This window comes from Tamandua tetradactyla, chromosome 1 (genome assembly GCF_023851605.1).
Source record: "Tamandua tetradactyla isolate mTamTet1 chromosome 1, mTamTet1.pri, whole genome shotgun sequence".
NCBI classification, from domain to species: Eukaryota; Metazoa; Chordata; class Mammalia; order Pilosa; family Myrmecophagidae; genus Tamandua; species Tamandua tetradactyla.
This window is the reverse complement of record NC_135327.1, coordinates 111,089,920-111,101,662: the sequence shown is the minus strand read 5'-3', so window position 1 is coordinate 111,101,662 and position 11,743 is coordinate 111,089,920. Positions and strand designations below refer to the sequence as shown.

The following is an 11,743-nucleotide window of genomic DNA, read 5'->3' as shown; positions in this document are numbered from 1 at the left end:
CATATGCATAGAAAGCATTTTCAACTTGAAAGTTGAAGCAATTCAAATGATTGATAAATGCCTGGACAGGTAAATTTGTTTAGATTGTTTGAACTGATTAAAATAAGAATGAACTCTATGAACTTTTCATCTTTTAAACCTCATTTCTGTCTATAACAACTAGGTGGCAGGATTGCCTTTTTAAAGTATACTGTTTATTTTGAGATAATTGCAGATTCTTGTGCAATTGCAGGAGATAATACAGAAAAATCTGTGTGCCTTTTACGTAGCTTCCCCAATGGTGACATCTTGATGCCAAACTGCAGAATAGAATCTCAACGAGGATGTTGACATTGATGCAATCCATTCTTCTTACGCAGGTTTCCCTAGTTTGACAGGAACTGGAGGTACATGTGTGAGTATTACATTTTATTCATCTTCATCACATGTGTAAGTTCGTGCATCTGTCCCTACAGTCAGGATACAGAGAAGTTCCACACTGTGGCCTCCCTCCTGTCCTGTCAGAGCCACATTCTCCTCCCTTGCCCACAGCTCCCAGGTCTCTAACTTCTGACCACCACCAACATGCTTGTTCTCCATTGCTATATTTTGTCATTTCAGAAATGTTATATAAATTGAAGTACGCAATGAGTAACATTATGGGATCTGCTCTTTTCACTTAGCAAAATTCCTGTGAGATTCATCCAAGTAGTTGTGTGTGGATGGTTCAATCTTTTTTATTTCCGAGTAGTGTTCTGAGTGTGGGGAGTTTGGGAAACTGTTTATCTATTGAAGAACGTATAGTTTGTTCCTAGTTTGGGGCTTCTATGAATAAAGCTGCTTTAACACTTGCATACAGATGTTTGTGGGAATATATGTTCACAATTACCCCATGATAAATGTCCCAAAGTTCAATTGCTGGGTTGTAAATTGATTGAATGTTTAGGCTTATAAAAATTGGACAAAGCATTTTCTTGAGTGGCTGTACCATTTTACTTTTCCACCAGGGATGTATGAGTGGTCACCTTTCTCTGCATCTTCTCCAGCATTTGGTTTTTTCATTATTATTTATTTTAACCATTTTGATAGGTACACAGCAATGCCTCACTGAAGTTTTAATCTTCATTTCTCTAGTGGCTAATGATGTTGAACATCTTTTCCTGTTTTTATTTGCCATCTCTAGATCTCCATTAATGAAATATCTATTCATGTCTTCTGCCCATTTTATAATTTGGTTGTTTGATTTTTTAACTCTTGTGTTTTGAGAATTCTTTACATCTTCTAGGTATTTGTTTGAGTGTTAAATGTCTCAGATATTTGGCTTGCAAATATTTTCTTCCAGTCTGCATTTTGTCTTTTCATCCATTTGGTGATCCACAAAAGTTTTTAAATTATGATGAGGTGCCAGCTTAACAATTTTTCCTTTTATGGATTGTGCTTTTGGTGTCAAGTATAAGAACTATTTACTATGTCCTACCTCCTGATGTTTTTCTAAAACTTTTAAAGTTTTGTATTTTATGCTTAAGTCTGTTTCTATTTTTAGTCATTATTTTATAAAGTGTGAGGTTTAGGTTGCTGTTCTTTAATTTTCTTCCTTTTCTTTTTTTGCCTATGGAAGCCCACTTGTTCCAACATTATTTGCTGAAAAGGCTATCCAGTTGCTTTTGAAGATCTTCCAAAAATATGCGTAAATGAATATGTTTAAATTATTTGAAAAGTCCTAAAAATAGAAACTAATTGTATTTTAATCTTTTAAATGTTTTAACTCACCTGTAACCACTAGGTGGCAAGATTGGCTTACAAAAGATTATAATTCATGCACAACAGGTCCCTGAAATTTACTCTATCTTCAGACTCTAATTTACTATAGTTCAAAGAAAAGAAAAGTAATGAGCTTACAGAAAAAGCTTTAAATATTTTATGAAGGATAATAATAACAGTATTAGTATATGGAAATGTTAGAAAATCTGGTCAGATTCAGCTGGTGAACTCAGAAAATGAGATAAAACTCAGACAAACATTAAAGTTGGTTACCTGCAAGTGCCAATAAGTCAATTTTCAAGAATTGCATTTTTTTAATTTCACTGACAAAAAAGATAGAATAACTTCATTGATCTTTTTCTAGAGTAAAGCGTAAAGCATTCTACAATTTGTTGGGGAAAAGGCATTCAGAGTAAAAGCCTACATTGAAGTTGAACAGTTTATGTTAGAAAGATTAAAACTCTCTGACTTTTCTTCCTCCAATTATCATTTCTACAATTAATATCCACACTTACACATTGTCATCCTGATTTCTAAGGTGCATTCATTCTAAAAAGGCTAACCAAGTAAAGGAAAGGAAAGTAATCCTATTGGAAAATATCAGTATTTTGAGGTAGCTCTATTAAATGCCCACAACTTTTTAAAGAATTCATTTCGATAATGTGAATGCCATTAAGCTGAAATTAGGTCAGTAAAAAGTAAGATATGTCATTCTCCAAAATGAAGTGTCAAACTGGTAGTCACCCCATTACTTTGGGTAAGTGGGTGAGAAAAACCTATAGCTTAAAACCCATGTGTTTATTTAATAAGCTACCATACTGTCATATATGTCTGGTAATTGTTCACTGCCTTTTTCTACTTTTTGTCTTAAAGAATCTGCTTATTTGACATGGGGGCTTACCCAGAGAGATAGTGAGGGAGAGAGAGAATGTGCATGAGAGAGGAAAAGTCGTTTTCTGTCACATTTTCACATACTCTAGAGAAATGTGTGCCCTACATATATTTATGTGTGTGTGTGTGTATACATCATAACAGGTTTTTAATTGCCAGATTTTCATACCACTTTGGAAGAATAAATGCTCAATTGTAAAAGCTATATTTAATTTTACTCCTCTATTTAATTTCAGAGACATCAGGTTATCGAGTTAGCAATTTGGCATAAATTTTTTTGTTGCTCAGCTTCATGATTCTACTATTTTAGCAGGAAGTTTTGAGAAGATCCAAGTACAGTCATGGGTTTTATGGAATATCTGGACTTAAGACTTGCATCAAGACCTAAGCTTTTCATTTTAATTTACTATGTAATATTAAATGTAATAAACTAATTTTTTGACACCCAAGTTTGCAAGTATATGCCAGGCATTATTTATAAGCACTTCGTATGCACATGTTGCCTTGCCTTAATAATAATCCTTCCCTGAAGGTAATAAATATTATTCCTGTTTTATAAAATAGGAGACCTTGGCCCGGTGGGTTAAGGCATTTGCCTGAGATAGTGAAGTTGGTCAGTAGCAGATGGGTGAATTTGAACCCAAGTCTCATTCTGAAATCCATTCTCCCTTGGCTTTGTCTCTTAATTTCTCTGCACTATCTTCACATTTCTTACCTGTAAATGAGCAGTTAACAGATGTAAAATCTAACATACCTGTGATCCTAAAGGCCTTTCCTCTCTGATATTGGGAGGGAAGATTTTTGCTCTGGCTGAGTCTAGTTTAGTTTGCTGAGGCATCTGCACTTTACTGAAGAAGCAAAGTCAACCCTTCAGAAATTTCCAAATGAAAAAAATACGCGTGCATATTTGTGTGAAAACGCAATACCTCTCCTGATCTGTGATAATGTTTAACTTTCTATGAATGAAGAGAAGGCTGTGGTTTTTCTTCTGGGACAGGAACTATTCTAAGGACATGTTAATTGATGGAAAATAAAGAGAGCTGAACTAGTAGGATAAAATGAAGAGGACCATTTCAGTAGTACTGGTACGGAGAAAAGAAAAATGAGTCACTCTAAGTCATAATGGTAGATAGAGTGCATCATCTCCAATAAATAAAGAAATAAAAATTTGATAAGAGCCATGACCCAGAACCCTCATTACTAAAGATAACTTTTATATTCTAGGAAAAGTAAAAAAATTTTGTTATTTCATCTGGTCCATAATGAAAAGACACATCTACTATATATATACATTACATCCACATGGTGTGCTCCTTTATACTTTGAAAAAATCCCTTTATATACAATATTCTTGTTCGTTCTTATTTACCTCACTATTAAAAATGACTAACAAGTTGGTCCTGGTTTACATAAATGAGAAGGCGAGACCCCTGGTCCCCTCCACTGACAACAGTGTAGAAGGAAGGAAAGGACCCACGGTCACATATAAGTGATTCTCTCATTTCAAAAAGGTATATAAATGTGTAGTGAATGTCCTAATGGGGCTGGATAGCAGTGTGTGCTTTCCAACCCCTAGATGGAGAACGTGTTTTGTAAAAGAGTCTATAAGGATGGAGAAATGAAGCCAACTTGACTTTGCTGGCTGGGCAAAATTTTCTAATATGGGTGATATATTAGACTTTGTTTTAGTGGTCAGCGTGGTTCAATTTCAAGCTAGGGCATAATTTGCACAATAACTAAAGTTGAAATTAATACTCAGAAACAAAACGTACTCTATTTAGAACTAAAATCCATTAAGTTGTCTGCATTAGAGGAAGAAGCTGACCAATGGAGATGAAGCCAATTTGTTATATTAGAATAGCTGAATTGGTGAAAAAAATTGATATAGCATGCAGCAATCTAAGGATGGTTAGACTCCAGTGAGGTCACTTTATTTTAATTTTAACTCTTAGGAAGAATGCAATTCAACCTATTTCAAATGTCACCTGGATTAACACAATAGCAGATATTTTTGACCTAGCAAACCTGTAAGAATGACTCTAATTTCTTAATTTCAAGCCTTTAAAAAATTTGTGTAGCTCTTACAATTAGTGATTTATATGGATGTTAATGTATATATTTTACATATGCTTGCTCACACTTCAACTAATCAAAATCGGGCTGAAAAAATGTTAATGCTGTTACAGCCATACAGTGACAGATGTGTTAGAAATGAGATGAAACTGGGTACATCAAAATAGAGAGAACCATTTCAAGATTCAATTCTCAGTCAAGTATTTATCTTGAGTTCCTTATTGGCAGCTTATTTATAGAGGATAAAATAGAATCCCTATGAATAGATGGGCAGAGTGATTGGGTTTTGATGCCAGGAGAGCTGCTGCACGTTTGGGGCAGTTTTTCCAGGGATATCGTCTAAGGATGGAAAAGTAATTTTTGCCAGGATAATTCGATATTCTACAAGCATAACATTGTGTGCATATTCCAGTGTTAAATAGCTTTAAAGTCTTGAATATGTCACATAATTTTGTGTTGATTGCCATGATTATCTCTTTATAAATTATATCAATAGACACTACTTCAAAATACACTTGCAAAGTTAAAAAACACATGAAAAAATTAAACCTAAAAATAAATTATTTAAAAATGGTATATTATTATTTTCATTTATATTGAATTTATATTATCCTTCAAAAAGTTGGACACTATGTAGGGTTTGCTAGGTATGATATACTAGAGAAAGAAACCTGCATGTATCAGGGATGATATTTTCCAATGGCAAAGTTTCACAAAAGAATATCGCTTTGTGTTTTCGTTGGATTAGAAAAAAATTCATGGTTAGCAACTTGTCAGAATCATCTGAGAAGATATTTTTATCTTTTTTTTCAATAAAAATATCTGAGGTAAAGCCCTACAGATTGCAGTTCAGTAGGTTTGAGGGGTTTCTCAGGATATTCAGGTTTGGAAAACTCTACCGGGTACTTCTTGAGAGCAGAGATGGGTCCTTGTCTTCCATTTGAGCAGCTCTGCCTAAAACAGGGCATGGCACAAAGTAGGTACTTGGTGAATACAGGTTGACTGAATGGATGGGCGGGAATACTTTTAGCTCTAAAGGCAAGTGTCTTTGTACTAATTTTTTGAATCCCTTTTGTGTTTATTCTTCACTGGTCCATGAACGCAGGAATGAAAGCTATCTAGCTCACTGCTGTATCTCCAGAGGCTTGTACAAGGTCCACAATATAGAAAAGTTCAGTGATTTAGAATGCCTTGAAAATGCAAATGCTTCTACCTGAGATTCTCTTTGTTTGGGATCCAGACTTGGGACATTTAAAAATGCACAACCAAGCTTTACCTACCAAAGGGGAAATGTTTGCCCACATCACATGAGTCCTCTTCCTCCCGACAGGTTGATCCTCGCCCAGATTTCCCATAAGACAAGCTGCACCTGAACTGCAGGAACTAGACAGCCCTTGGAATGCAGTAACACAAACCAACAACATTGCCAGGAATTAGAGGACTACAAATGTAGAGCTGGATTTCAGGCCTTTAGTGCTTATTCACACCCACTCTCAATTTCTGTCCAGATATGCTAAAATAGAACAATGTAATTTATTGCATTTGCCTGCAGCAGAAAAGGATGTGATGTGTTCAATGTTTTTCACCCCTACATATTTTACTATAATTTCACGAGGTGACTGACATTTCAAATATAGAGATTAAGATACAAATATGGTTCATTTTGGACTGCCTGAGCCAAACACGTCAGGACTCCAAAATTCTTTGACTTATTAATTATATATTTTTATTCAGAATCAAATTTAGGAGTAAATAAGTCTATCTCCCTGTGAAAAAATGCATCTTCATGTCATGTGAAATGGTATCAATTAACAATGCACATGAAAGTTTGTCTCTTGTAGTGCCCTCTAAATGTGGTTTTTCTTCCTTTGAAAACAATTAAGATCCTCTAAAGTCATGATTTGGAAACATAAACTGGATGTGAAATGTTTCTGAACTATAGGAAACCTAAAAATAAGGAAAGTCCCATTCACATCTGAAATTCAGCGTTCAAGGATGGGCAGCTAGTGAGAAGAGATTCTATTATATATATACTAGAGTCCGGTGCTGGGGTGGCTTGTAAATACTGTGGTTAATATCTCAAGGGCACTGAAACTGGCAGGAAATCATGAGGTATGATGCTGAAAAGCAAATAAGAACATGTCAGGGGGAAGTAGGACGGTTCTTCCTCATTTTTAGTGACTGTATTGAAGGCTGGGTGGAAGCCATCGCTCTCGAGTTACAGAGAGGCAGAGTCTCATTCAGAGGGCCCCAATCCCAATGCTCCTTTTCATAAAAGTCCCTGGTATTTTTTCGACCTCATATTCCTCAGTATCCACATACATTATTGTCCCGTATGACTGACATACTTAGAACTCTCCAAAAGCACATAGATGAGACTCACCAATGAGCAGTTGCTTAAGCCACACCTTTTATCCAAAAGGTCCTTCACCCAAATCTTCACGTGTCCAACTCATTCTTCAGAGCCTGTGCAGAAACCACCTCTTCTAAGGTTACTCTGACTCATCCTATTTGAGTCACAATAATCTTCCATGTGTTCCTTTAGCTTCTTGTACATACTCATGCACCTGTGTTTTACCTGCACATTGGAATCAGGAGAGCAGCTGTGGCCCCAACCTCAGAGATTCTGGGTGAATTTCACTGAGTTGCTCCATGGGTATTCGGGGTTTTATAAATTTCCAAGGTGATGCCAACATACTGCCCAGATCTGTTCCAAGGTTTTATTTTACTGAATTGAACTTTTCTGTTTATTTGTGTGTACTTTCCTTGTGGTCAAGAATCATGTTTTGTTTACTTGCTTTTCCCTACAGTCAAGCACAGCATTATCGCCAGACCACTTACATGTGCTCAAAAATAGTTGATGACATAACTGAATTGACTGAGGAAAACCTAGAAAGAACCGGAATTGAGGAAGTCATGAGGCTTTCTCTAAGAAGTCGAATGTGAAGAAAAAAGAGAAATAATAAATGAGGATATATATGCTAAAAATAGGTTTTCCTTGAGTTATAGCATGATTTGTAGATGTATATGCAGAAAGCAAGCGAGGGAAAAAGCCATTGAAACAAAATGCATCCAGGGAGAGATGTTTGAGTGGATAGAATTCATAAAGGAAGCTGAACAAGGCCCAACTAAAGATTCTTTAAATGTGAAAGGCCAAGTTTCCGGTCACATCACTACCCAATGCAATGCAGGAGTTCTGAGACAGCCCACCATTGACTGGTTTCTAGTGCAAGCAAATCAGACAAATTTTAAGATTTTATACCAGTTCTTATAATACTGAAAGGCAAACAAATGTGCACTGAAAACATAAGGGTAAAAATCTTAAAAGGGAATATAAGTACAACCTCTTTATTTGGTTGATTCTCAGTTACTTCAATATATTTTACTACCTCACCTATACTCTGCTTCCCTTCCTTCCTCTCTCCCTCCCTCCCTTCCTTCCTTCCTTTCTTTTCTTTCTATTATCAGTCTACTGAGATATATAGTTCTCAGAACACTGGAGAAAAAAATGTAACTGAAAATTGAGAAAGTAAACTGAAATTTAAGCAATGACCTTCCCTTCCCTCAGACAGGCACACATGTAACAAATTTATATGCCTTATTGTAAACATTCTGCTACATCTCTCCTCCACCTGCTCCATGGAGTTAGAAATCTGCTTTTAACAAGAAAGATAAATACACCAAATGTCACTGAGCCTCTGGGGGATCAGAGATAGTAAAGCAAGTGGTTTAATGTTCTGATTTCCTTTTTCTAATGCATATATTGGATTATATTTTCAACCCAATCTCTGAAACCACACAGGCAAGTCTGGCCTGTGCATGAGCTAAGAGACATTTTCACTGATGAATCAAGCAGAAGAATACTGATCCCCGCCCCCCCCCCCCCCCGTCGTATTTGTAGGTATCTCCATGGTTTAGTAGGAGAGGTGTCAATAGAAGGATGATGCTAATTGTTCTGGGTAGGGACTATTTATACACAGTGCAGCAATGATATTTATATACAAGTGCTATTTTTTCTAAGCATCTTTCTTTTAAGTACTAGTTAACATACTAGAACAGGCGATTAGTCAGGACTGTAACCTTGGAGACGCCACAGTTAGTATGTGCCGCACATCTCACAACTCACTGCCAGAGACCAGGGTGAAATTAACCTGAAAGTGAAGCAGATGTATAACAGTTATGAAAGACAAAGTTAGAAGAAAAAGAAGAAAGATGGCAAGAAAGAAAGTCAGAAAGTTAAGAATTAAAGTCAGAAAGCCAGCAAGCCAGTAGCAAAGCACACTAGGAAGAAAGAAGGAGCACGCTCCAGGAGGGAAGAGTCAATTCCAGTTGGGAGGCATGTGGCTCAAGAAGACCTAATGGTGAAAGTGAAATTCAACTCAAACTTTGAAAAACTTTGGTAATCTTTTGACAAGTGAAGAAAAGTAATGAGTGATGGACAAAGATAGTTAAATTCAGGAAACGTGGAATTTTCAAGTTTAGGTGAAGTATACATTTATGTCAGCTGTTTCATCCCTGACCCAAGTGCCTGGCACTGAAGCTTTGGGGAGGAGTGGAAAATGAGATGCAATGAAAGATAAATGTGACACACAGTGATGGGACTATGCATTTAAAAACTCAACTCAGCGTTTTTCTCTTCTCGATTACTGTGTCTGAACCACCTAAAGTGGGATGATGCTTACTTGTTTGAAAGGATTATGTTTTCTAGAAAATCCATGTTTTAATCCTTATCCATCTGGTGGAGGCAGCAGTTTCTTTTAATTCCTATTTAGCACTGTAGATTGGATACTCAATTAGATTATCTCCACAAAAATATGACTTACTCAATTGTGGGTATTAACCTTTGATTAGAGGGAGATGTGACTCCACCTATTCTGGGTGGGTCTTGAATAGTTTACTGGAATCCCATAAAAGAGGAAAACATTTTAGAAAGATCCACTAGAGAGCCGCAAGAACCACAGAGTCCATCAGCCAGAAACCTTTGGAGATGAAGAAGGAAAACACCCCGGGAGGAGCTTCATGAAACAAGAAGTCTGGACAGAAAGCTAGCAAATGTCACTATGTTTGCCATGTGCCTTTCCAATTGAGAGAGAAACCCTGAACTTCATTGGCTTTTCTTGAGTGAAGGTAACCTCTTGTTGGTGCCTTAATTTGGAATTTTCATGGCTTCAAAACTGCACACTTGCAACTTAATAAATTCCTCTTTTTAAAAGCCATTCTGTTTCTAGTACATCACATTCTGACAGCTTGCAAACTAGAACAATGTTGCTCCTCTCAATTTTATCTTCTATGCAATGAGAGATTTTAAAACTGTTTTTAGAGAAAGTTTTTCTGACAGCTGTTTGCTGAATGGATTTGACACAGAGCATATACAGGGGTATCAGTTAGGAGAATACTGTAATTGTCCATGAATTGTAATCCATTAAACTTTCTTGATGATAAATGTTCTAAACAAATAATTGTAGCTAAGATCCATATGATTTCTTTGATACAGTAAATTAACTGTATTTAGAATTACATTTAATATGATACAATACGTTGAATTATGTTTTACTAGGATACATATATTCCAGTGGTGCTACCTGGTAGTATGTCAATGACAGAATTTTATTTCAGTTTTCATCTTCGCAGTAAAACTAAAACGCTGCCTGTGTGGATTTTTTCCTTAGGTGCTGTATTGTATATTTTATATTTATGCTTCTTAAAGATATTAGTCCCTAGAATTTGGTTAACCCTTTATTCTAGTTTATTGGAACTTTGTTCTATGTGTGCCTTTTTATAAAGCAATCACTGCTAGGACTCATTTCCTGGTTGACTACTTCAGAAATGGTGGGAATGGCTCATATACTAAGTAAAGTGTTTCTAGAATATAAAAATTATATTTCAAATCAGTTTCCAACCGTTTTATTGCCTTCTTGTTCATGGTCGCATAAGAGAAAGCGAATACTGCTGAACCGATTAGGAAATCATGTGTCACTCCACCAGTGATGAAAAATGGCCTAGACACAGAATTCATCAACTCTTCTATGTACAGCCTTCCATCAGCCTTAGAACTGAGTAGTTCTGGGCAACAGACTTGGCTTAATGGCTGTCAGGTGTTCACTGAAAATCTGGTACTCTCTTAGGGCTTTGGTAGAAATCCATCACATTCCAAGCCGGAGGATCTTTCAATGTGCACAGATCATTCTGCAACATCTTCAGCCTGGTAGAGTGTCAGCTGGATAAAAATGACTGGGCCTGGCCCCTACTTTTGGGAAAGAGGCCATGAGTAACTCATAGGCTCTATCTCATATGCCAAATCCCTTCATAATGGAGCAGCTAAAAGTTAAAGCAAATGGCTACAGCAGGTCCAAAATTATATCATACTGCTATGGGAGAATATAAGAAAAAGTAACTATAGTGATTTAAAATAAGCATAACACAAAAAATCTTTTCACCCCAGCACGAAGGAGCAAAAGATAATCATAGGAAATATCTGTCTGTGTGATCTAAACTTTAAGCTGAATTTTACTATATATCACATATATTTTATCATATATCTCTCTGTAAAAGAAAGATGGTTGTAGTTTTGTATTTATCTTTGAGAATGGGGAAAGTGGAGGATTTACATTACCAATATAAGTTGTGACAATGGGAAGGGGATTCGAGCTCTTGTAAAACATAGAATTGGTTTTATTTAGGAAAGAAAGAAACGATGTCTGCAGAAAAAACTATTCGCAAGCATGTTCGAAATAAATATTTGTTGGGGGACTTTTTGACAAAGTGTGAATTTTACAGTGACTTAGTCCAATCATTCTGTCCTTAAATGCTTTCTTCCACATTTTGCAAGAGATTTATGTAAACCTAATTGAAAAAAATATGATGGCAAATCTTTGAAAACATAGAATTCATTATCAACTCAGTATTAATAATAGCAAACATTTGGATAGATAGTACTGTCTTCGTGGTTCAGTAATATGTGCTAAACAATTTTATGTCAATTAATTCTCATAGCACTTTATAAAGCAGGCACTATTTTTGTCCCTATCCGTTACATAGA

At 36.0% G+C, this 11,743-nt stretch overlaps 1 pseudogene; it reads right to left on the bottom strand.

Moving 5' to 3' along the window:
• Nucleotides 1-408: 408 nt before the first annotated feature.
• LOC143681152 (guanine nucleotide-binding protein-like 3-like protein pseudogene) overlaps nucleotides 409-11,743 on the bottom strand; it is a 33,049-nt pseudogene continuing 21,714 nt past the window's right edge.